Raw genomic sequence first — 27879 nt, 5'->3', positions numbered from 1 at the left:
GCTAGAAAAAGCGTGGTGTTGCTCAGCTAGTAAAAACCAGCGCAGGAAAATAACCACGAAGGGAAGGAGGGTGTGAAAAACGTGCTAAAACCCTAAGATTTAGAGAAAAGATACATATACATTGTAATAATTATTTTTCACTTAGAATACATATTATTATGTTACTGAAATAGAATGAGTGAAAGAATATTATGAATAATAAATTTTCATTACTCATAGAATTAAAACTTATGGACTTCTGGGTGAAGATGTATTTTTGTCATTTAATTTGATTCAACTTTAAAATTTAGTAGAGATTTAGTTTCCTCTTAATCGACACATGCAATTTAAAGCTATCAATAATAAAACTCGTGGTTCTTTGAAACTACATACGAACTTTTTTATAATACACATGCGTGGAATTTACAATTAAGGCGTAATATCGTTTTTTATGTATAAAAATTCTTTTGCTAAGCCTTAAGGTTGAAGCTAAAAATATTCGTTAAACCTCATGGACATCATTTAAAGAAGTGGCATTTGGAGATAGCTCAATAGAAACTACTCATAATTATTTCAATTAGTGTGGAACCATTTTGACACAGAACACTTTAAATTGCTAAACATGGGATTTTTAGATAATTAAAATCCCCTTAAAAATGAAGTATGTCTTACCAAGAGAAAAGGACGGCCTAGTAAAAGCCCTATGTCAAATTTATTGACCAGTTATTTTATGAAAGGTAGTCAATAATTTGAAATCCAGATTCTAACCAACCACTGTAGGCAATCAAATCGAAGGCTGATTTATTTGTGGGATGTAAGGCTCACCTCAAACTAAGCCATGTGATACCAAATACGGCATGTGAAATTTTCATATCTGGGTTGGGGGAGGACGGCTCTTTTTCCTGTACCGCATGTGGTTTCCCAGGAAGATTTGGTACCCGAAAAATCAAACAATTTGGATTGAGGTTACCCAGAGGCGTAACCCGGAATTGACTCTGAGACCTCTGCTAAATATCCTCTACTCACTCGATCTACTTTACTCATAAACTCATGTGTTCTCATACACTCATTTAATCATGTGTCACCACGGCCCATAATTCTAACTTGTGATATCGATATTGCCTTTATGTAATATCGGAATTTCCAAGCAATTGAATTTTTAGAGAAAATAGGAAGAATAGATATATCAATAGTTTGGCGAAGCAATAACTGAAATTAGTTTTTTGTTACTGAAGCATACCTCTCCAGTACCGTCGAGCAAGAATCATGTGTGTGCCAAATTTAATTTTGTAGGATTAGGGGTTATGTGGTAGTTATCAACGGAAACAAAAATTGACTGTGACTTTAATGGGGTGGGTATTTCATTAGTAACTGTAAAAACGGAAAGATGAATGTGATAAAAATAGATATGTGCATAAATTTGGTAAAATAAGATCATTCATATTTACCCTTAATGGGGAGCGAGCGTAGGGAACGACAGACGGCTGCCGAACTCTCTCACCTGAAAATAAATTACTACATTAATAGACATATATTAAGTTCATAAAATACGTAAATTATTAATTTAAAGCAAATACACAAATTAATAAAAACCTATTAGCTGATTTTAAATTAAAAATAATTTGTAAAGTAGGCTGCAGCAAGAAATATGTCGCAGTGCAACGAATTAAGTGTTGCTTTGGGCAGAAAATGAATGAAAAGGAATCAATTTATAAGAGTAAAATATCATAGACCTGAGTTTGGTATGAATTAAAAGTGGATTATAAATAGATGAATTGGCGTACAAAATGAATTCAACCCAAAATTTTGAATATTAGGAGGCATAAAAAAATTATGCACGGAAATTTTCACTCCTAAAAAATGTATCGCTTTTTCCTCACAATAATTCGGGTTCATTTTATCTGGTCTACTTTATGTGAAACGTACGTGGTAAGCAAACAATTCCCAATTTATCGTCTCGTCGTTTTTCCTTCACAATTGTTTACGCTTTCCGTTGCGCGTCATCCTGTATCGTAAATAAAATTCCGACACAAAGGAGCTGATGGCTGGGAGAGCGAATTTATTTTTCCTTCCCTTTCTTCGGCCATGGCCAAAAGGCAGGTACACACGCGATCTACGCCATACGTTAAGACCCCCTTCCGACTCAACTCCCGCCGTTTTACTGGGTCCATTCCTGGCGCTCTCTCGCTCCTGCCCTTACCTAGCCGTTCACCCGATCGCCCCACCCCCCCTCACTCGACGAGAACCTAGAGGTCGGCCGGCCAGGGATAGCGTCCAACGGCGGCGCTCTTTTCACTCCAGCTAGCTCCTTTTTTCCCTCTCACCCTCCCTCCCTTCCCTCCTCCCCAGCCCCCGGTCAGTCCGTCCGTCCATGGGCAATTTATGAAATCATGATTTCATGGTGGAGGCAAAAATCCAATCAAACGAGGTTTGAGGGAGATCCGAACGGGAGCTAGGCGGGCACCGATTGATGGAGGGCGTGGAGGTGATGGGATGAGCGGGCTCCGGGAGGAGGATGGAGGAAAGGAGAGGAGTGGAGAGAACGGCAGAAAATGAGGCGAGTTTGGGCGAGGTAGAGGGCGTTTTGGAAAGGAATGATGGGAGTTTGGGTGAGGGTGCGGAGGGAAGGGCGAAGGGCGGGATCGTAAAGAGAGAAAAAGAAAATGGTGGTGGATGAGGAGGAGAAGGCTGGCCGTTTGAAGTGGAGGTGTATGTGGTGTGGGAGGAATCCGCTTGCGGACCTGTATGGCTCCAGGCCGATAGGCATGCGCGAGATAGATGACTGGAGAGATATTGGTCCACTACAATGACAACCATTCTCCCGGATGAGATGAGATATACGCAAAGGAACTATTGCGAGTATCCGAAATAATAGAATTGGGTGTTCGATTGGCTGAGTGAATTCAACAGGAGCTGAAAATTTGGGAAAATGCTCGGGACAACAAATTCTTTCATGCAAATTCCGCACTTTCGATACATTCAGGCACACGAAAAAATACAATGTGCCCGGTATAACTTATTCATTTATTTTAGGCGCAATATGGCTAGAAATACTAAGAGATATGCACGTCTATACCCGTTAAAAATATAAGTTGTAATCTGCCAGTTCAGAAAAAATATCAAGGCACAATAAAAAACAATGAAGGTTTTTATAGAAGGCATAGCTTATATTATCTGATGTAATCAATTTTCCATATTTATACAGAGTATCGTAGAAAGCATAGATTATCAACCTACATTTGAGTACCTCATATTTTAGTTCATTCCCTACGTTTTCATAGAAAGCCCAATCAATCATCGTTAAAATTAAACATTGATCATTGGTCCAAAATGTTCATGCCCTCCACAACCACCAACAAATTTCTCATGCAACGGAATAACAGATATATTTTCGAAAAACTTACTAAACCAATGAAACTGCAAAATCACGGTCACAAAAACGGAAAATCATTAATCCTTATAAATACAACAAAAAATTAAACTTCTCTGCTGAAATGAACATTTGAATTTTCAAACTATTATTTCCTTTTTATAGATTTTAACCTCTCGAAATAACTTAAATTTACTGAAAAGTGTAAGATTAAGTGAAAGCGCAATTCTCAATCAAATGAGGTAACCTCTTACCAATCATTTCCGCCATAAAACGTAATCTCATTTCCAAATTCATATTACTGTTACATTGGGATTCAACCTACGGCACGAATTTTCATTTAAGGTAACACATAACGGAGGAGACCCTGCTTTTTTCTAAGTGCAAACGCAGCCCCATTGTTATTCCAATCGCACTCTGCAGTGTATGCTCCAGGCTTAGATTGCTCAAACCATGAATGGTAAATTGCGCCTAGCGGCCACAGGAGCGGAAGAAGATATCCGAGAAAAAAAAACAATGATCAATTCCCCTCAGGTGCTCCGTGAAACGAATGCAACGCAAATGAAGTATTATCCCATCTACTCGTTACTCTTTTATTGCACGGCGTACCGCAAGGAGTTAATAGAAACACAAAAACAGCGAAACAATGCACCCTCATCACGTGACGTCGGCAACCGTGAGGATGGGCTTGGGAAAGGTGAGCGGGTCGTGGGAAGCGGGAGGGGCGGTGGGAGGAGAGGGGGATGCAAGTTAAAATCGCAGACGTGCATTGTAAAAGAATCGAATTAGGAGGGAATGAAAAAGAGAGTGAGAGGGAGGGAGGGGTGATGGGGATTGAGAGGAGAGAGGAGGTGGGCGGGGAGGGAAGAAAGGGCCCCGATTGGTGGGTATTATAGGTTTCGGGGAAAGGAAGAACGGAGGGAGGGTGTGGGGGGTTTGGCGAAGGGGCGGGGAGGGAGGAGGGGAGTCACGCGGGGGGGGGGGTTAGATACGAGAGGCGGAGGTACGTAGGTAGGCGGGGACGGGAGATGAGAGGGGTAGGCCTGAGAGGAAGGATAGATGTTACGACCACATGTCTGGTCTGTGTTTGCGCGTAGAGGTGGCCTTGTTAGGAGGGGCGAGGTTTGGGGGAGAAAAGAGGGTGGGTGTGGGTGGTGGTGAGGAAACGGAGGAGGACACTTTGTTTCCCCATCGGACCATTCGTTTCCACCCTTCCTCCTTCCCTCACTCCCGTCTCTCTCTCCCCACGCTGCCCCGGTCCATTTTGCTCTCCCCACTTTCCCCTTTTACCATGCTACTACCGATCACACACACTCACGTCCCTTTTCCTGGTAATTGAAGCAATCTCCTTTGTTTCGTCGTTCCTCGCGGAAATAAATAACAGGGTGAGGTGGGGACCGACTCCCGTACACAAAACGCACACAACACACGGGAGCTCCTTTTTTTCCCTCACCCTACCTTTCCCCTGGGCCTGCGCCCTTCCCATCCATCCTCTCTCACACTTTTCTCCCCTCTCCCACTTTACAAATTCCCTTGCCTTCTCTACGTCCTTTGGGCGTTAATGCCGATCAATTGGCTGTATCGATTTTTATTCTTACCCCTTTCCATCGCCCCGCGACGTTTCCGAACTGAGGAGGGCCGTTATTAAATCGGTAGCGGGTGCGTCGGTCGTAATCACGCCCGAAATAGATTCAACTGCTTTACATTCCTACGTTTCTGTACCGTGATGATTAATACGTTGCGCCTAATTGGGGTCTCAGCGCCTTCAAGAGGATTGCAATCGAAAGTTTGAAATTGTGTTCACCCGTATTTCAATTGCTATTGATTAAGTATGCCAAATCACAAACACAATCAATTAGAGCTAAACAAGAGCAAGCCCAATTTTCTCGAATAACATTAGGTAAATTTTAGAATATCTGAACAGTAATTATTGTGTACACTAACAACGTATAGTCTCAGATTTTATCACTGGGAGAATATATTTATATGTGTGTTTTGATCTTTTAAAATACTCGATTTCATTAAGTCACCTCGGTGCGAAACCTTCCTGGTATCTCTAGCAAAAAGAGTTCATGATTGGAGGAACTACGTGCCGCATTATTTATTCATATTTTCCATAAAGTGGAAACTAAAAATATGTAATGAAGTGCATTGAATTATGGTAAAAATAAACTGCGCTAATATCTTAAATTTCCATTCGTCTTTGAGTGAGTTTGCGTAGCAGGTTACTGGTATTTTAACATTTATTAAAAGTCAATGTGGATTTATTCACCAAATATAATATAGACGCATGTATAAACGTAATAATGTCAACCGAATTTTTATTCTTTACAGCTTGTTTTGTGCTTTATATTCAAGAATTTAATTTCCTTATTTTTCCTAGCAATTATTAGGTTATCCATTTTTTCCAATTAAAAAAAAACTCATTCTAAATTATTATCACAGGATTTTTCAGAGTAACAGACGGTTTATTTTATTATTCTTCAATGAACAACCAACAACAAGAATAGCTTCGACAAATTTTTAATCAACTAGAATACAAACTCGACGTAGAATACGGTCACTTTCTCTTCACACATTAATTACCTGACTCTAATTGTAATATACAATAGGTACCTAGTTTCGATGGGGACAAAACCTTGAACGTGACTAACACCCGAAATTTATCTTTAGAAAAATGTAGGTAAAGTGCGTTAACAAAAAATACTGCGAAAAAAAATGGATCCACTCTAGAGTTAAATGAAAGGAGGATAATTTTCCTGGCGCAAAAGATCCGAGCTCATACTTATTATTATTATTATTATTATTAGAAATACACATGTGCTGATAGACATTGTCAGGTGGCACACAAGTCCCAAATAATTGCAAAAGATAATACATAAAACTAGACTTCAAAACACAAATCTCTTTAACAAAAAAAGTGAATCCCCATCCCATTTACAACCATTTATCAGCAAGAAAAAAAAAGATAAATTAAAAAAAAAATTAAGCTATTACATATAATACCATACACCACACATCAATCAAATTGAAATCAAATTGAAATTTTACTTCGTAGTTAGAGGAAAAATAAAGTTGGACCAACTGACACAAACAGAAAAATTTGAGTAATTTAACTGAAGGTATGGTAGAACAGGTTCTAAATTCTAGCAACGTTATTTCACTGCGTAGAGCTCCTCCGTAAGTTATTTAAAATGAAAAGAATCAATACAGTACAAAACACGCATATCACACTAGCCAAAATCACGGTGACTAGGAATGAACAACTTTCAACTGCGTAACTGAAATTCAAGTCGTAAAATATACCTCTCTCTTCTCTTGTTGCTCAATAGAACTGCGAATGAGTAAGAATGGAAAAGCAATCACTTGGGTAAAATCTCAGCTTACCAGTTTGATCCGTTGACTTATACGTGTCCTCCCGATACCGCAGACTGCAGACGAATAAATCGTGCCGTACTTCTGTCTGCCGCGCAAGGATTCGCTCGTGCAAGAGTTTAAGGCCCACAGAAGCCAATGCGACGGTCTAAAGAGGAAAGATTAAATGAGACCAAGTCGCATTGAAGGGGAAATGTCCCCTTGCAGCCACTCCGGACAAAAGTATTCCATTAAAAATGAAATAGCTCGTTGGTCACGAAGGGCAGACATGTCAGTGGCAATGGCCCTTTAATAAGCATCACCCTTGAGTTTAATTGTTTAAGACGCCTGCGAAAGAGCTTATTGAAGATTGGCCCTTAAATGGTAGTCCAGCGGTGAATTTACCACCCGCTAGCGCTTAAAAGTCTCCTTCCTCCTCAGTCCACGAAACCCAGCTGCGAGCGACTTGTTTCGGTCAATTTCTTCGGGTCACAGAGGGTATCGTAGTTCTAACTATACATTTTGGTAATCCAAGTCTTAATAAAACGGAATAAACAAGAGTAAAAGTGAATTTCGGATTAAGAACTGACACTCAATTTGTATGCATTTGTCTCTGCTCCAAAGATAATTTTTCGATAAATATGGAGAAGCTGCATATGGAAGAAGCCGTAGCAGTTATTGAGGTACATGAAACAAGAATTAATTTTCCTAATAGGCTTATACGAAATGATTCATGCGCAATTGTCCATGTTGAAATGTGCTAGAACATAAGTAGTAAAGGAAAAACAGTCACAAGAAAACGAATTTTCATCACTCGACATTCAAGCATGATGAACATGACGAAGCCCTCAGTAAATGATGGGTCTTGATCAGTTTTAAAGGAAAAAATGTTATATGAGTACCAAATAAATGGTGTTTCAACACCCTGAATTTCTTTATTGTCTGTATAAAAGTCTTGTATAAAATAGTGCAAGCCCACGATATGGCACAGTCATGACTGTGGTCTAGTTTTTTTATAGCCTTGTTTAAGCTTATCAGAATAGAGAATACATTATAGAGAATATATTATCATAGCGAAATAGAGAATATATTGGCATGCATATTATTCAATTTTTATAAAAAACCGTTTAGTCCGAAATCAAAGCGTAGTCAGAACATTTGTAAATCGTTTATATTTTGACGAAATTTAAAATCCATAAATACCTGACCCTCCGGTCATTAGCCCTACGTGTTACCCACTGGACTAACACATCCCGTTTTAACATTAAACGCTGGGAAAAAATTATTATTACATTTTATTTTATATTCAAAATTAATATGGTATATATCCAAATTTGAGATCTTGGAGATCAATTCTAACAAGATTAAGACCTTAAGTTTCTTATTTCAATTCTAATACCCGAGCTCAAATTGCAGTGACTTATACCCAAACAAAGTATATTTAATATGCATTGACATCTAATATACGTAGTATTAATTTTTGAACGGAATTTATTTGTTCAAAATAGCGATCAAAATTATATGTGAAGGTAGATGATTGTTATGAAAATACTGAAACGCAATCAGAGGGGTAATTCCAACTGTTTCAGGCTTGGATATATTTTTATAATTCCCGGTAACCCAACATCACTTATTTTATCATTTACTTCAGGAAATTATGGCCAATTATGAATTCTGAATTCACCGTAAATGGTAAGGTATTTCTAAAATAGCGGTATCTCATTAAATCTAACTAAGCCAGACGGAATATCCGTAACATTTGATCGAATTTCCAAATAACTCCCAAACGGCAAAAAACACTTCTATGATGAGTGACCCAAGTACTTCCCAACTAATAATGCATTATTTTACTTTTCAAAAAAATTAATGAAAAGCAATAGAGCTCACATAATAGTGGTAGGAGGAGAAGAACGACCACAACAAAGTTATAAAAAAACAATGGAGCTAAATGCATACCTGTACTCTAATGCTAATGCATATCATATAATAAACGCTTAATATTTATCTAGTGAAAAAGAAATATTTTTAATTAGCTAAAATACGTTTCCTATTCTTCAATTCTTACTGTTTATGAAAATTATTTCTTTTTGTAACTATTAATTCCCACCATAATTTTATTTTAACGTTATTGTTGACGAAAAATGGAACTCAAATTTGCTATCTACTGTTTTTCACTTATTTAAAACCCGATATTCTTTACATGCTAGAGAGGGAGAGTTTTGATCTGAAGGTAGCTTCAAATATTACTTTAGCTCTCTTGCTACCCTGGCGCCAAAGTTCCTTTTTCCGGCTCTTCTAACCCTCTTTGTTGTGACCTATTAGAATGCCCTTAGAAAATGAATCGAAAAACGCTAACTTAAGACAGAATTATTTGGTTTTACTGCTATCATATAATATTGGAAAATAATTCTATTAGTATTCAAAATTAATTTCAATCCATGCTGTCGCATACATTTACTAGACATTTCAGGTGATCTCTTCTCTTATCCCGATAGTGAAATATACTAATAGTATTTGGTTTAAATATTAAAAATTTCCTCTGTGGCACTGGTAACTCAGATGTCTTGCACCTTGCTAAAGATTTGTCTTGGCGGCTCTCTTCGAGAATCAGGAGACTCCCAGCCTATTACCTCCAGAATTTCCTTCACGCTTATTCACTAATCGTAGCAGTTTAATAAAACTTAGCGGATTTTCTCCAAAAATAATCTAGTGCGTGTTCCGCCATAAATCCTGGACACATGCCATGTATTCTAAACGTGGCCAAATAAAAGTTTAGTAAAACCTCTCTTGCTTTTTCATTAAATTTCCTACAACCCATCTAATAAAACCTAACTTCTTTAAAACAGACTTGCGTATGCTTTTAATTTATGTACCTCATGAAAGGTTTCATCTGTTCTAAAATAACCAACTCGATAAAATCTATTTTATAACTTACATTTTGCTTATTTTGTATTTTATTCCAAAACTTCAAAGCTGCTCATTGTCTGAATTCAGTACTAACCCCGATTCTTCACACCACTCAGATATCCGGTCTATGTTGTCGAGGAGTAGCAACTATCTGCCACTGCCCTCGAAATAACGAAAAGACCAAGGGTCCTAACAACTTCCCCGCACCACTCCTGAAGCTACGTCTGTTACATCTTTATCTATATACTAGCCCGCAAGCTGTCGCAATGAAGTGCGGCAGGGGGTGCTAGACCACCAGACATTCTATATCTAATCCAATGTTTCAAGGAAGGCCTGGGATTCCGTGAATCCACTTAAAGGCACGTAGAAGGTGGTGACTGGGCATAATTGATGTGAATATTGCGTTAATAATACATATGCATGACATTGGTTAAACATATTACAACTATTATACTGTCAGTAACCAAGCCACTGACTGAACTAAGATCACAAATAAGGGATCCCATTTAAAAGGGCGTGCTGACATGCAAAACAGTCACCAACTATCAGGTTGTATTCCACTCATCCCGACCAAACGATTAACTAAATAATAAGATACACAAATTTGCTTATTTACAGGGCATCCCAACACCAGGTTCAAGGGAGTGTGGTGGAAGTAAGGAACTGCTTCTATTGAGCACAAACCATCGGCGACAAAATTTTGCTTACGGTTACATAAGAAGTCCTTAGTCCAGTCGGTTACTTTCTCGTTGATAACGCAATATTTTTGCATCTACTTCTCGCAAGGGATTTTTCCGAAGGCTTTCTTGAAATACAAAACTAAAGCAATCACTAGTGTATTTCCTTCCACCAATTTCAAGCTATCATAAATATAAAGACTCAAACCAATTTTCTACTTTGGCTTAGGCAGTGCTGGCTACAGAAGAGTATATTTCTACTGTGGAGACAGGCCACTTTGCTTCTAACAATGACATTTTTTATTGGATATCCATATTAAAATCGCACTATATTTACTTTGGTCCTCCCTACCGCCAAAATTCGTAGGGAGGTGTGTGATATGTGAGCTAGCTTTGAGTCGTAGAGAATTGTTATTTCTTTTATCGAAATTTAAAAAGGGTTTTTAAATGAGATTTGATATCTTCCTCTAGTTTCTTCATAATTCTAGCATTTTTCTGGATCTGGGACTTTATTTGGTTACACATTTGGGGGTTGTTTTTCTATTCATTTTTGGCACAATAATAGGTGTTCGTGAGGGACTTCATTTCGCTTATTGGACTATAGTACACTGACTGGTAAAATTTAACCATTTAATGGCTTTGAAGAGTTCACAGTTGTACGTTTCCCTAATATTTCCCAAACGTAGGACCAAAATGATTTTGGGTTATTCTCTGAATATTTGAAATACATTTTGCTTTGAAAGACACATAAATCTTTGGGCGCTATCTTTTTTTTCGGGCTTGCTCGATATTCTACAACATTTTCCTTCTGACATCTTCAGTGACTTTTCATCTTTAATTATTTAACTGTTTTTGAAATTTGGGTGAATTTTTCTTTGTCTCCCTTATGTTGCTGAGAACTCTCTAAAATACTATCGTGGCTCCCTATTATTGCATTGCGGAAAAAAACTTCTCTATTCCTTCACACGTGATATTAAAAAACCTTTTTCAAGTGTTTCCTGTGTCAGCGCTGTGGGTTTTCAACCTGAATACCTTGATCCGTGTCAAGCCTTCATTCGTTTTCCCTCTCCGCAGCAGCGTTGTTATGCATTCATGGATGAAAAATTCAGTGAAAGCCTAATACGGGTCTTTCAGTCAATGAGTTATGCATGATTAAGCATCGGGGAAGTTTTGACTACATCCGATCGATTCGGCTCACCCATGTAATTCCATAACAGGGTCCAGCATCCATGAAATGCGGTCGGATGGGTAAATAAAGCAGAAACTTGAAAGAGGAATTGTGGAGGAATTCTTGATGACGCAGCTAATCAACACTCGGCCACGTGTTATAAAATTCGCTTATACACCTCTGCTGTGAGAAAACAAATAAGCAAAGCAGAAATTTTTTTACGAATCAATCAAACTTGATAGGCATGTGATGGGGGTATAGTTAATGGCATACGCATGTATAAGGTGATGTTTCGTTTTAGAAAGATACGTCTGCTTTCATCATTAATAGAAAAAAGGATTAGGAACATCTCGGGTAACAAAAATTCGGAATGATACTCGTTTGATAAACAGCTTAATTAAAAAATTCTGACCTGTAGTTCAGCGCAAGTTAATATTTCTTCAGTAATCAACAATCAAACTGATGATAGCCTTCATCCTAATGGTGCTGAACGCTTAATTGTAAGAAAAAACCTTGTGCTTGAAGTTGTAATTGGTATTATGGCAATAACCTCACTTAGTTTGATTACTTTTGTAAATGTTGCCACTGTTTTCAATCAGTGACTGGAATGATGTAATAATTCTTTCGTGAAGAATACAGGCATGCCAATTACTTGGAGCTCGTTTGAACTTTGTTTTTTATCGAAAAAACTATGAATGAATTATTGTTCCGTAATTATTTCATGAACATTATTTTGCTTTATCAATTTTTTTCGATGAAATTCAATTATCAATAAATTAAGAAATCATCGCTTCACATAAATCGCATTGGTAAAGATGCATGCCTATTTTTTGTTGCACAAATAATTCCAATTCTTTTTCCAGAAATGTTTTGCGGCACATTACTATACTATATAAAATATTTTTGATGAGTACTATTGGCCTCTCAATGTTCTGCATAAAAGCGTTACCCAGCTGCTGAATAAATTCCCCTCAAAAGCACAAAAACATCTAAAATAGAGCTTTCACACAAAATAGCTGTCAAGCTGAATAACTGATCGTAGTACTTTTCCATATCATGTGGAAAAGTGCTACGATCAGTTATTATTATGTTTGACTTCCACCTCTTCACGCCTGAAGCTACTCAATAGCTATCAAGCTTTTTCTTTTCATTCGGCACGAAATGTTTATTCTCGTAAAGAAAGACCACTTAATAGTCAATGAATATGGGAGACTAAATGGTTGCTGGTAATTTAGCAAAGATAAATCCAATTATTTTAGTTATCATTTTTAAACAACCCCTGAGAGTTTTACCTTCAAGAGGACGGACTTGCTTAGTATTTATTTCTGGATTAAGTGTCAGCCAGAAAGGAGGAGTTGGTAAGTCGATGAAATATTAGATTGGGTAGTAATTGAATGGCAATTCGTGTTTTTGAAGACGCTCACATGATAATGATAGGTGGCTAAGCTATCTGGGACAGGATAGACAGAATTAAGGTGAAAAGGTCACTCATAGTCTTGAGAGGAAGAAAATATCTAGCAATCATTGCCGTGCTGTTAATGTTAGTGGTATTTCTCACATAAACGGAAAACTGAAATCGACAATGGTTGAAAATTACAAGGAATTATATTTACCTCTCTCTTAGGAATTCACTATGAACTTCACTGGTCATAACTAATAATTACTTCCCACCGGTCTTTTGAGTAGTTTACACCCTCCTCACATTGCAGCAAGACAAGTCTCCCCTTGCACGTAAGAGGCATCAAATGGATTTACCGATGGCGAAGTACTAGAAATAACTCTTAGGAAATAAATGAAAGAAAATGTTAAACTAGCGCCAAAGAGCAAGAAGAAGATGTAGATTTTCATGGAATAGGATATGAAATATTCATAGCCACCATCACGCCTTCTCTATAGACTACATATTCACGCCCTTCGTAGTGCCGTAGCGAACTACGTCACCAACACACAGACACTATCCCAAAATTCTCCCATCTCCGATATTGCCTCGGCTCGTCAATCCCCAACACTCAACCCCGTCTCGAGGTGGGAGGGTGGTGTCCCCTTTATCCCCCACCCCCCCGTATTTTACACTCATCCACCCCATATCTCCTCCTTCCGTCCCCTTTAGACTTTCGTTTTAAGTCCACCCTCCCACGTCTTCTCAAACCATGCACTGCATTCTTCCCCACCCACTCCCCCTTTCTCCATCCCTCCACCGCGGACCTCTTCTCCAGTCATTCACCCTCTGCTCCCACTCTCACCCCCTCCTCCACTCACACACACACACTCCGCTTACACCTGCCTATACTTCAGGTTAGGAGGTGCAAACGGCCCCTCACTTCAAATGACGCCGCCTCAGATGACTCGAGTGCTTTCCACCTTTACCCTTCCCGCCATCACTTTCCCGCCCCACTCCCAACCCCGGACGAGAAGGAAGATGCTCAGCGTGGAGCGTCTTCGAAGACTTAGCGACTGAACTGAGAGAAAGAGACTTACACTTGGATCGAAATATAGGATGAAAATATGGCCAAGGGGGTGTGAAAATGAGAGATTGGAATAAATAGGAGCATACAAATGTACCGAGATTGGAAACCTCAAGAGGGATAAAAGAGAATGGACGTACAAGAATAGGCCCACCACTTTGGGATATTACAAGAGAAAATACATTAAAGAGGTGTCGTCGGTGCGTCGTTCACGTTAAGCTTTCAGTTGCGAGAGAGAGTCGTGCAGAAGTAGGTAAAAAATATTCCAACCGCTCAATGTAAATGTGAAAGTGGAGCTTCCTGAAAAAGCTTTAGTTTGATGACTTTCTGTCGGAAAAGGCATGAAATACAAATTTTAATGTTGGCTGTTTTTGCTTGTGTGTCCATAGCGACCTGTTTTGAGGTACACGATATCCTCGATAAAACTTTACACGGTCAAGTAGTCTAAAAATCCTAAAAAGGAAAAATAAAAAAAAGAATGAAACGAGTATTTGGGAACATTCAAGAATATGGGAGATAAGGAAGGTATATGAAGGAATTAGAAGAATTTAAAGGAAATAATGAATAACAGTGGGTTGCGACAGGGTGATATTAAGGAGGGATGAATCTTCCTTCGAATGCAAAATAAATGAAGAATGATGGATTATACCATCTAAGGATTTTCGGATTGCACAAAATTAAAAAAAAACAGGCTTTAGTCGATATTAACACTTTTTTTTATTCATAAGGCGACTTTTATATATATTACACCTCCAACATACAATTTTTATAAAGGGATATTTCGTCAATCCTTGTTAATGACTTAAAGAATTCTACTTTCTACTGATAAAATTACATCTCAATTACAAATCATTTCAGTAAGTTAGAAAAAGTAGCATCTAGGAAAATAAAACGACTGGAGATTAGGTATATAAAACCCAGCATATTTTAAAGGGCACCAGGATATTGACATATGTAGTGCTAACTGACTGCTGGCTTATCATATTCAGACCTTGTCACATTAAACCATACCTGAGAACAGCTTTCATCATGTAACAACCGTTATTAAGTATTGCTGGATAGTCCTAATGTCTATTCCAAGTAATGAAGACTGCCTTTCTTCCTTCGAAAAAATAACCTAATAATCCTCCTAGTGGACTTTGTCTATTTGAATCATATCTCCACCTGAATGTTAAACTCTCAGTTTCAATTTTTGCTCACCCCTTATTTTACGGTTTCTTGTGGGATTAAAACCTACACATTAATCTATTATCTTTTCACTAAGAGCAAATTCAAATTGACAGTCATCTATTTTTTGAGCATTTTCACTATCTAAATCAAGTTTAATAATGTGAAATAGTACCTTTCAATACCTGTAAAGCGAAAAAGAGGCATTTAGGAAAATTTTCACAAGTCCATGTGAACCCTAAGAACAGAGAAAATCAAAAAAGCCAATAACAATGCATTGGTCCCAAACATAGATTCACTCATTCGGTTTATCGGTGGTCGGAATATTGACGAGTCTATGAAATATTCACGGGCATTTTAAATTACTACCAATAAAGTTCATTTTTTAATTTTGTCAAAAAATCACGTTACAATTCGAAACATTGTGACATTGATGAAGAAATTTCCCTCTAGTTATTTTTCTATACACATAATTCAATTTTCATTTCGAAGGGAAGAATCTTGATTCCCGAAAATTGAGACCCGGAGTATGGAGGGAAGACCACTCCCTAATCTCCAAAACCTTTAAATATCCACTGACCTAAAGAGAAAGGTCATGTCACGCGGATCGTCATTCAAGTGCTATTCTCTAAGTAAGTTTCATTATGATCTCTGAGAGAATAACCGAAGCATAATGGCGATCAGTTAGTGCAAACGAAAAGGTTTCTGCTGCCAATGAAAAGAGAACGGTTAAGAGTTGATGACGTTATGAAGTGATGGAGATGCTTCGGAAAATGAAGTTTTGGCCCGCATGAGGCCGATGTGGGAAGGAGAAAGGGCCTGAGTGGGATGTATTGCTTTCTTTAAAAGTACGGACGGAGAAAAAAAGGAAACAAGAGAAAGAGTGGAGGGAGTGAAAGGGAAGCCTCTCGCAGGGGTGGAGGAGAGAAGGAAGAGAACGGAAAAGTGGGAGGGAGACTCATTCCTCACCTCTCCCTTTTGTGAAAACTTTTCGCGGAAAAAGTCGGAAGAGATTATGTAAGTGAAGATGATTATAACTTCCCATCATCAGGGCTCGCTTTTATTCTGCACCCTTCTTATCTCCCCCTCCCTTCCATCCGCTACGCCCCCAACTGACTAAAGCGCCATTCTTCCCCACCCCACATCCATCCCGCCCAGACTCGGCATCCTCTGCTACACCACCCTTAACATCCTCAATCCCTTACCCATTTCCCCATCGCCCTTCCAATCCCTCCCCCCAGACCGCCTTCAAACCTCCTATTCTTCCACGCCTCCAGCTAGCCAGTCTCTTCCGCGTAACAATCTCTGATGCTTGGCAACATCCCTCCTTCGCTCGGCCCCGGCCGGAGCATTACTACATCCCCCTTGTCTTCAAACCCTGCAGTCTCCTCTTAGCGGCGCTCTCCCCACTGCTCCGTCCCCCGCCACATTCCCACACTTCCTCTCTCACCCCCACCCCGAAAACCTTCGGTGTTTACTGGCGGGATAAAACGTCGTCAAGGGGGCGGAAAAAGGAGGGATGGATGGAGACAGAGGGGAAGGAGGGGTGAGAGATTGTAGGGAGGGTTTTTGCAGGGAGTGGCTGAGGGAAGGGCCGTTTCACCGGGGAGTGGTGGCGGCGGCAGCGGTGGTTATACGAGGCTGAAGGGGAGAGGGCCAAAAGGGGAATGAGGAAAGGGGAAAGAAGTGGAGAGAGGGAAAAAGGGGTTGTAGGGAAGGGTGAAGGAGAGAAAGAGATTGAGAAAAGGGGGTGGGAAGAAAATATGATGGGAAGGGGACTCGTCTCCAGGAAACGGTTGGATGAAAGGAAAGAGAAAATGAGTGAGGGTTTTAATTCTGGGGAAATGCTGAAAGTATGAAAATAATAAACAAGCGCTCTCCAGAGAGAAAGAGCGAGTGAGATAGAGGGAGAAATGAGGGACGGGGTGAGTGGAGGGAAAGGCGACACAAAAGTTCAACTGCTTCTATACCTCCTCCCTCCCTCAGTCCTTTCCATTTCACCGCTTTTTCCTTACTCTTTCTCACTCAGCTCTCCCCTTATTTCCCGCTTTTTGTATCATCCCCTTATGGCGTGATTGATTTCATTTTCCACTTAAAATGTGGAAACATGATTTTTAATAAAGTGATTCTCTTGAAATTTATTTCTTGGCGAGGAAATTTCTGGGAGCTATTTGCGACAAATTTCACCAAATGGAGTTGTAACAACATGAATGCTAAATCAAAATATGTCATAGTTTTTCAATATTTTTAAAATGTCTATTTATTATTAGAATAATTAGACTGCAAATGGTGTCCATTCAGTTGATTCCAGCTTAAATGAGACGTATATTTTGCTCAGGATGTTACCTAAATACTTTAAATGCTTAAATTTCAATTTTCACATAATTTCAGCTATTTAAGTGTTAATATCAAAATTTTCTTCCCACCCCCTTTTCTCAATCTCTTTCTCTCCTTCACCCTTCCCTACAACCCCTTTTTCCCTCTCTCCACTTCTTTCCCCTTTCCTCATTCCCCTTTTGGCCAGTTTTAATATCAAAAATCTGTTTTTTTTATTTTCTTAGTCAAAATATCATTCCATGTTGTTTTCAATATTGTTTCAATTAGTCACTGTAATCAACTATTAAGTAGCGTCGGAATAATAAGTCGCGAATATATTTAATCAGACCTATTTTCATGCAATTAAAAAATGTTTATTTTATAAAGTTAGCCTCCATAATAATTAGAAATAGGCGAACTACAGGAACGAACTGACAATAGTGAAAGTTTACGTATAATCATACACGTAATCAATATTGATATCGAATATCAATGACATTCGAAACTGTATAACTTATAAATCAACGCCTAATAGCAAATATGATTCTTTGTAACAGAAAGTAATCTAATATGTTTTAAAGAAAAATCGGATTCTGACATTTAGAAATATTCTTAAAATAATTTAGCAAAAGAAGCTGCACAAATTTTACGAATTCCAGTATCAACGGTTAAGCAACGATATCAATGAAAACATTCAATTTGACTGTAACATAAAGGTTGGAATGGCTACTAGGTATAAAGGGAAAAAGAAGAAGAAAATAAGCTGGAAGAAAAACTATTGAAAAATTAAAAGGTATTACATAGGGTAGCCGTAGTGGGTAAGTTGTTTGTGAAATATAAAGAAGGGAGAAAAAGTCAATGGACAGTCTAGAGAATGCCGAAGACTGGGACAGCAGGATTAAGTCAATCGAATGCAGAAAAGAAGGTAAAACTACGCATTTATTTTTTGAAGGAGTACAAAGTAAGAAGAGTTGAAGAGAGAATTCACCACTAGACATGGTCGAATAAGCAGTATTAGAACATCATGTGCATGTTCAGGAAAAATATTCCCAGTGTTTTAATGGAAGTTTTACCCGATAATTAATGCAAATGCTTGAGTAATAAGAGGAATATTGTTCCAAGGATCCATCAAATATATACTACAGAGTCATTTGCACTCAAGTAATTGACAAAACAATTCAGACTTTGGAAATTAAAAGAGAAAGAAAGAGTCAGCACATGCCAAAATAATATTGCTTGAAGCTTTAAACTATTGCATACAAAATTTTAATAATTAATTAATTCCAAAAAGACTATGAAAGACTATCCATTGAAAAAAACGCCGAGATATCGTAGCATTTGGTCAACTTCCGCATTTGGGAAAGTTAATTAGGAAAGAGTTCATTCAACCCCTATGTCCCAGGCTTCCTCAAAGGCATTGACCTACTTCTAGTAGACTCAAGTCCAGCACGTACCTAAGATAAATATATAAACTGAATTATACAGAGATTACCAACAACACAGGCAGTTGTGATTAATCTTTTATGTATTTCACTCATTTTTTACGGTACGCTAACGGAATCGAGACTGCTTCAATTTACTACAATTTTCTCACCCTTTTTGGCATTATGCTCACTTCCACTCGACCCTTCTCCCACGCAAAACACACGTTTTCCATTTATTAATGTTCATTAACTCAGTATTTACTTCCCTTTAACTCAAGAATTTTTTGGTATTAATGTTAATTAATTTTATAAGCCAGAGTTTTGTAATTTTATTCATTTATTCTTTCTTTTCCCAAGCTCAATCATTTAATATGTTCTTCCTGTTTCTCAATATTTACACTTTAATTGTCCTACAACTACCGAATATACAAATTTACTTTGTCTTTTATAATACTTCTCATGAATTCCATTTGACTCATGATCTATGCATACCACATGTCTATTTCTCCGTTTTTCTATTGCGCTCCAAAATGATAATTCACTCACCTGCTCCGCATATTTTCTTACTTCTGCCCTTATTTGATTTTGATATTCATTTAATTTTCCAGAGTCATTTCTGATGTGTTACATGGTCGTATTCTCAGAAGGCCACTAAATTGAGTTGATACGATTCCGCAGTTTATTCCAGGATTCCACACAAGGACTTCCTGGCATTGCTGGCCATAGTTTAAGGTCGGTCTTTATATTAAGGTTATTTTAAACATAAAGTATTGTCCATCTAATGTAGTAATATCGTCTCTCTTCTATGAGGATGTTCCCATTATTCCAGATATCTTTCACCATGAATCACAGTTTTTGGAGAGAGGCATAAAAAAAACAAGCTCCAAGACAAAATGTAAAATTATTCTTCAGATTTTTGGTAATCAAACTCACGACTTCAATCACTGCCTAGGAAGATTTGAGGAACTACGCCGTCTCTTTTGATCACCATAACTTAGTTCGCCGCCCCTATCGACTATTACTGGCATGCTTCGGATATGAGGTAGAACCTCAGTTCAAAACCTTTCTATTCACTGCTTTCTCGAAAGGAGTCACGTATGCATTGCTCTCTTTGCCCGCGATAAGACACCTCAGAGCCAATTGCGAGGAGCACGCCTCGCACATAAAATATATCTATCGTCGGAGTTCCGTCGGCACCTCAAGCCATTAAACTCCAGAATGTCTTCTAAGGTAACAAACGTTCGACGAAGAATTAGATACTGAAACTTTTATGGGGCCGTAATTTAAATGTGAATATTTTCACGATGCGTCTTGATCACACTACCATGAACGGAATGCCTCCGTCCTTCTGTCCTAGCGGATAGTGTTCTGGAAATGGCTAACATGGTGCACGCTTGATAAGTAACTAAACCTAACCATCATTTGGTAATAAAGATTAAATTTCTAGCCGAAAGAAATTTGGTATATTCAAGTTAAAACGAAGGAGTGCTAAAGCGAAGGAGATTGTCATTCGTTTTAGAATAGAATTTACAATTATATCTACAGCCCAACCCGCGGTGCGAGGGAGGAGTCCAGAGAGCACTAGAATAACATACATAAAAAAGAAGGGAGTAAGGGGAAAAAGTGAAATCGTTTAGTATATAACATGGTGGCATTCTGTAACGATAAGGCCACATATTTTGAGAGGGAAAAACTTGATCATTGAGTTCATCTTTTGGCAAATTACTTCTCATATTTCGTTTAAGTTGTATCACTGAGGTATCGTATATTCCATCTTGATCACAGGAAAATTTGCTTATCACTTTATTCTGGTAATAAGACACTGTGTCTACCGGTGATATGCAGTACTTTCTAGACGATTAGATTTATATTACGGTAATTTTTCACGGACCAGGTGGTGCGAGGTCTAGATAAACATAAAACTCAAGCCATCTTCAGTAAACATCACATTTTATACAGTCAAAATGCATTTTAAAAATACTATTTTAATTAAAGGATGATTATTGGCAGTTACCCATTTTAAGGAACCAGTACTTATGTTTTTACTGGTTTAGTTGACCCTATAAAATTACCAGTGAATACTTTGTGTTACTATTTTGATCCAGGTAAATTACTTAAGCAATGTTAAATTCTTATAATCGGTAAAAATGACAATGTAGAAATCAGAACAGGTCAAAAAAATAGTTTCAATCGGAAAACTAAATATATCCTTTTTCTTTTTAATAAGTTCTGACACCTATTATGAAAGAGAAAACTTCTTAAAAGTGGTTCTACACATTACGTATTTTTTTCATTTTATAGCCTAATGCGATGCCGACGCATAAGAATCATAAAATATTTAAAAGGACAGCAGCGCTCAAATGAAATATTCGTATGGAAATATGTACATTCTCCTTGCTTGTGCTTCATTGGACTGTATTATTATATAGTGTATGTTTTGCAAGAATAATTCATAAAATTTGAATTCACCAGAAAGTATTTCGCGATTCATTTTGGCAGGATATTTCTCCGAAATAACGATATCCTCGACGAATATTCTTATTATTTTTGTTTTTTAATTGATAGCAGTTATAACTTTGAACAGCAAGACATAAACACACTTCCCCGAGGGATGCAAGAGATATTTGGACAAAAAAATAAACATTTTGGATTATGAGTCGACTATTATTAACCTCCTTTTAAAATTTGAGGTAAAACCTAGAATACAGTATTATTTATTCTAACCCAGAGCTCATTTTAGCTTCAATACTCTAATCAATTACCTCAAACCTATGTTTTAGACCACTCTTTGTTCTTTCGCTATTACTTTGGATACTTTTCTGATAAACACCCAACTGCAACACATTACACTTAATTTTTAATCCAATTTTTTATTTGGGGTATAGTTGAGAAGGATGGCGGGGAAGGAAAGAGAATTGTTGGGAGAAATGCATACATTATAGGCAGATAAGGACGTAGCGTATTTTGACTGGCAATGAAATGTTGAAAAATATTATAAAGAGGAGAACTTTAGGCAGCAGAGGAAGTGAGAGAAACGGGATAGCCATGTTGAAAATAATTGAGGGAGGTAGAAGGGGTTTGGAGTTAAATACGGGCTTATTTTAGTGCGAGGTTTCAGGTTGACTCTCGCCAGTTGAAGCTCATCAATGTTACGGCGGTAAACGGTCTCCATCCAAAACCTAAGCTAAACGGTAAACTAGGTATCATATAATAAAAATAAAAGCAAAGGTTTGATTACGGAGGACTTTCATTACGCTACTAATAATGAACCAAAAATGCCTGGGGAGCTATGTCTTCCGGATTTGGCGTTTTGTTAGATCCTCGTGGATCTAACAAAATCTTGGGATTTGTTAGATCCTCGTGACGTTGCTTAACCATAAGGTTAACTGACTCGTTTTGACTTGTATCGGTTTTTCACTCATAACTGATTTCATTATGTTGTTGTCCTGTAAGACTAGGATCAGACCTGGTCTATATTCTAATTCACGAGGAAAGGTGAAACGTGGAAGGCAAGCACTAAGAGAGATACGTTTCCAGAAACTTCTCCTTGATTTTCTTTCGAAAGAGACAACTGTGTCTATACATTTCTAGGATTATTGACTGATGGTGGATATGATGAAATTAGTGCAATTTTCTCTTAATATATTACTATAAGAATTTTCTACATTTGTCGAGAAATTATCTCAATAAAATTATAATACTATTATATCTACATAGAAAAAAGATCATTGGTGATTGAATGTGTTTCTTTACCAGATGAAGTTATTTCCATTTCATCAAGATCAGCTATTGATAAGTTAATTTTTAAGACAAATGCAATTTAACATCATTGGGCTACCACAAAAAACATTTTTTGTGGAAGAATACAGAAATATAAATTGTTTTACAATATTCGGAGTCAGAAATTGAAGCCAGTCATAATTTCAGACTTAAAATAATAGAGTTATATAGTAATTCCTTAGAGCTTAATGTTTTAAGTTAAAAATGTCATTTCAGCCAGTATTAAAGAGTTAGTACAAAAAAAGCGCTACGATGAGAGGTTTTTTATGGATGGGTTTAGAAGAAAGCAAAATAAAAATTGATTTCAATAACTATATGAGAGCCCAAAAACAGGATCCTAGAAGTACTTTTCCATTACGCCTCCGTTCTGTCGCAGTGAAGACGGGCTCAGGGATAGGTGTTGATTTTAAAGAAAAGTTAGAGCAGGGATTGGGGCGTAAATCCCTCGCTCACTTTCTCTCATGTTCTATAACCCAGCGTCACGCGGCGTATGCTGAGTGGGCTCCGCGGGGACTCCACTCCACATCCAACCCGGATGCCTCGTCTGCGAACTACGTACTCTGAGAACCCAGTTTGCCCTACGACCCCTTTTCTCCTCACTCTCTTCGTCCACCTAAAAACTTCCTTTCCTTTTCCCAGGACGGACCCTCGGATCCCCTTACACACTTCTCCGTAGCCGATCTCCTGCCGAGGAAGGGTCCGAGTTCACAAACGACCAACTGCGAAGTATAGTGTGGAAGTGAGGTGAAGGACCCGGGGTGCGCTGCATAGCCGGTAGGAAATAGAGAGGAAGGAGGGAAAAAGGGAGAAAGTTGTTTCGGGAGATAATGAGAAATTTGCATGAAGAGATAGGGATGAGTACACTGTTTGCTGTAACGTGAAGAGAACGATGAGATTAAAAATTGATACGTATTGATGAAAAAAGGGAAACAAAAGGAAATTTGCTTAGTAAATGTGAAAAGGGAATATTTTAATCCATGCAACCAGCCAAACGAATCTCTCACAGAGGCTGAGCCATATTCCTCCCATAGGCCTTTTAAATCGTTCGTCCAGTTGTCTATTCTTCAGAATAATTCAAATTTAAATGGAGTAATAAAAAAATACTTTGTTAATTCTAAGAGCTCTCTTTAAGTGAAAATACGCCCTTTTCATTATTTGTATATTTAACGCAAATGTATCAATAAATATCAAATCCTGAATCATTCTTACGCTATCCGCTGAAGTTTCTCCCCATCTGGATCATGGAAAATTATCCTGTTATACTTTAATTTTAATATAAATACGATTATAATATACATTAAGTTTTTGAATAGATAAGAAGATAAGATTTAACTTATAAAATAAAAAGAAGTCGTGTTGAGAATCTCAAAATAGGTCATATACAAGGGTAAAGCAACGGAATCAAACATTTTAGGGTACGCATACTGGAAGAATGTGCAGTAAGGATGATTGGGCAAGAGGTATGTAAATATTCCAAGGAAGATTCCCCTGGGAGTGCGAGTATGAATTCTTTCAGCTGGATGCATACGAGTAATTCCCTAACGAGCAGCTCAATTTCGTGTTCACCTGATTTTCACCATTCCCACCCACATGATTCAACATTATTGTTTTTAGACAGTATGTAGCTATCTACTCGTATGTCAAAACTTAGCATATTATCAACTTTGGAAAACGGTATCGAATTCAGGCCTTTGTATTATATACCTGCATTATACTATACTTTGGAAATCATCCATTACTATATATTGGAAATCCAATATAACTTCGTTGACACGGTCAAATTCCACTCGATGTTTATTTTATTAAGCTTCTCGTGCTATTTAGAATCATTTAGAAAAGTTATAATATCCAAGCAAGTTTTGCGATTCAGGTTGCATGATATTTGCATTCTATGAATAATTATATTAAACTCTGATTAATGAAAGAGGAATAACTTTGGAGGATATATTTTAATAAATAATGACGGGTGGTAAGGTATTCCTCATGTACTCACCAATAAATTGATGCGTAAATACATTAAAACGACAGAACCACTTTGTTAATTGTACCGGGCAAATTAAGTAGTTTTAGGCGTGATGTGGTGGGATTCGAACATAATAAATAACAGATACTAACAATTTTCCACTAGGTGAAGAACACTTTTTGGCATTGGGAAGAATGTCTTGGCCATTATCTAGTGGAAATTTGTTAGAATCTGTTCATTATAATGCTGACGTTTTTCATAATACTTTTAAATTGCAATAAGGAGCTCTTCTTTTAAGATAAAAAATCCAGCCTTCAAGAAGTGTTTATTTACGAATAGATACAAGTATGATACATATTAATTCTACTGGAGTTTCTTAATTCTAAATTTTAAGTAAATAGCACTATTATCATATGATTTCATAATTATATATAAATTAAAAGTGATTTTTCATGGTGTTTCTTTATTTGATAAATGACTCATGAATTTAGAATTACAACATATGTGTCTCGAATACATACGTATATGAGGCTCATGTGTGGAAATAAGAGAAATGTTTCATAATAAACTCTTACCGTAGTGAACCTATAATGCAGCGTATATTAGAAGATTAATTCAACACGATTTTAAGGGAATTTTCTTAGCGCTGTCACAAAGGGGATAATTAGAGGATAACAGAATCAGGGAGCGCGTTTGTCTTTGATCAACATCATTTCTACCTTAATAGCCCTGATTGAGAGCATCTGTGGAACAAAAGTGGAAATAATTTGAACGGAATTCCTGATAGTTCCCCTCTTCATTGTTAATCTTGCAGCAATAAACCGTTTTAGGACTGCGATGTATTCTTGACTGTAATCCATTATACTAAAGCTATCAAAGCCCGATGCGTTAAAGTTTCCTTCCAACCTACAATACCTTTAAAATTCACATTAAGAACTTACACTAACTTCTGCTTAACAGAGATTTCCTCTCATCCATCATATATAGGGTATCTATGCACAGCGGAAGTGCTTTTGAAGGCCAGCGCGTTGTAAAATGTCTATCAGGGACCCTCCAAAACCTAACTTTAATCGGTAGACTACCTTTGATTATAACTTGCTGCCTATCATTGACCTCATCTCCTTACATTCACACCAACAAACATTCATTTGTGATTCTCATACCTCTTTTTTTCCGCACCCACTCTCCGACAGCCATCTCACCCTCCGCCTTCCACCCTCGCCATTCTCATTATCTAAGTGTAGACTCTTAGCCCCAGACCCTTTCCTACCCTCTATCTCAGGCCTTTAATGCTTTATTTATCACCGGTAATTGAACACTTACCGCCCTCAAGATCAGACGGAGAGTCTCCTTCTCTTTGATATCGCTCGTGGATGGATAGGGAGGCGGTGCCGGAGGGAGAAGAGGTGGAGGTGGATATTTAGAAAGACGGCGTCGGTGGAGAGACAGGCGGCGGCGAAGATAATGGAGGGTGGTAGAGAGAGAGCGGGTGGCGGGGGTCGGGACGGAATTTCGGGAAGGTGCGCTGGAGGTGACGCGTGAGGGAATGGATGCGGGGAGGAATCGCAAGGAGGCGCGAGGGATTCCGGGAAGGGAAGAGCAGAAACGGCGATTTTTGGAAGTGAAGCAGGCGGCTTAAATCTTGAATAGAATTCTTTTGACAGATTCCGTTGCCAACTCCCTTTGGTCGCTGACCTATAAAATTTTCTCCGAAATTGAAAGCTTTGCCTGACTGACTCAATCTCCTCGTAGCACACCATGGGTATATTAAGAAATCACATCGCGCGAAATTATTGAAGAAAAATATTCTTTTCCGCCTAGAAGGTTACCATAAATGGGAAAAATGGAGAGAGGAACAAAAGTAGCCAGTAACAGTGCTCCCATATGAATTTGTTGGTCTCACGAGTCAGGAAAGCAAAATTTTATTTGACCTTCACTCTTAGAGCCAATACCGCGTTTGGGCCCCAGGAGTCACATACTTTTTTCTCATTCCGTAAATGGCATATTCTTTAGTAATTCCGGAAAAATAAATGCTATGAAAGTTATCCATCAACTATTAATGTCCATTTTTCCTCATTCACAGACGACGTTTATACTCCTATCGGTATATTTAGATCTAAGTAAGCCTGGAAATTAAAGTGATTTCTCTCACAGCCTAATAAACAGATACCTTGCGTTGCATCATAAACTCCGGTAGTATTCAGGAAAATATGACTTCCTCTTGACTCTATTGAGCCCTACACGAGCTGAGAACTGGGTGCATAAATGGTAGTTAATGAGCCCTTCCCTTAAACACCCGAGTTACGCTCTTGAACGTGGGTGAATTATCACAATGAATGCCAGTCACTAGCTCTACAGGTCATGATACTCCACAGACTGAAGTATCTGGGGAGTAACACACATATTCCATTTTCAGAGAACTAAGGCTTTACAGATCACAGGGAAACGCTGTTTATTTGATGACAACGCCACTACTAAGGAACGAAAAAGAAAATCGAGCGTAAAATATTCACCCTGCAACACCACTCTAAAATATGCCGGGTGTTACCTTCGACAGCCACGAAGTTTGATTAAGGGATGAATAGGCCCAGAGCGTGAGACAGTAGACAGGAAAACTAGAATAACATTCATGCGTGTTCGAGATAGGGGGCTGATGGAATGGCTTGGGAGGGGAGATTAGGGGGAGAACAGGAAACGATTGACACTTGAAACGATCTCCTTGAGAGAAGATGGGCAAAACAAAGAGACGATGCAGCGAAAAGATGGGAGGGATTCCTGGCTGACATGGTAGGCGAGAGAGTGGAAGAGAGAGAGAAAGACAACTAGGATATGAGCAATCAAAAGGAGACGTGGCGTTGGGAGTTTACAAGACAACATGGAGGGAAGGCAGCGGAGTTTAGAGTGGGGACGGGGTAGCGGGAAAGCGGTTTGAGGGGGTGTGTAGATAGACTCTGCAAAGTCCAAAGTCGTCATCCGCCTCCCTCCCGAATTAATCCCCTTCCCACGTGCCATCCCTTACGAGAAATAGGATGTCCTCGTCTCCTTTCCACCGCAACCCTTTTCCTCCGGCGAACACACGCCCCACCTTGCAACTCCCGCTTCTCCCTACTTCCCTTTCCCACGCATCTTCGCCCTGCTGTGTGTGTTCCCTTACCTCCTGTACACTCCTACCACCACTCGCTCGCCCATCCCCCTCGATTCCCATCGCCCATGCTCCTCCATTCCTCACCGACCCCCGGCCACCTCCCTCTCCATTCGCGCGGCGTTCTCCCTCCCATCCTCCCGTCGCCGATATCTCCCCCTTATAAA

The 27879-nt window shown here is 38.5% G+C and overlaps 1 long non-coding RNA gene across 1 annotated transcript in view; it reads right to left on the bottom strand.

Moving 5' to 3' along the window:
* Positions 1 to 1425: 1425 nt before the first annotated feature.
* LOC139690893 (uncharacterized) overlaps positions 1426 to 27879 on the bottom strand; it is a 245026-nt gene continuing 218572 nt past the window's right edge. Inside the window, exon 3 of the long non-coding RNA XR_011701523.1 lies at positions 1426 to 1480. This is a non-coding gene — a long non-coding RNA (uncharacterized lncRNA). The remainder of the gene's footprint in view (positions 1481 to 27879) is intronic.

Source organism: Hetaerina americana, unplaced genomic scaffold (assembly GCF_022747635.1).
Source record: "Hetaerina americana unplaced genomic scaffold, ioHetAmer1.1.p SCAF_3, whole genome shotgun sequence".
In the NCBI taxonomy this organism is placed as follows: domain Eukaryota; kingdom Metazoa; phylum Arthropoda; class Insecta; order Odonata; family Calopterygidae; genus Hetaerina; species Hetaerina americana.
The sequence above is the reverse complement of the archived record's forward strand: the minus strand, read 5'-3'. Positions and strand labels throughout refer to the sequence as shown.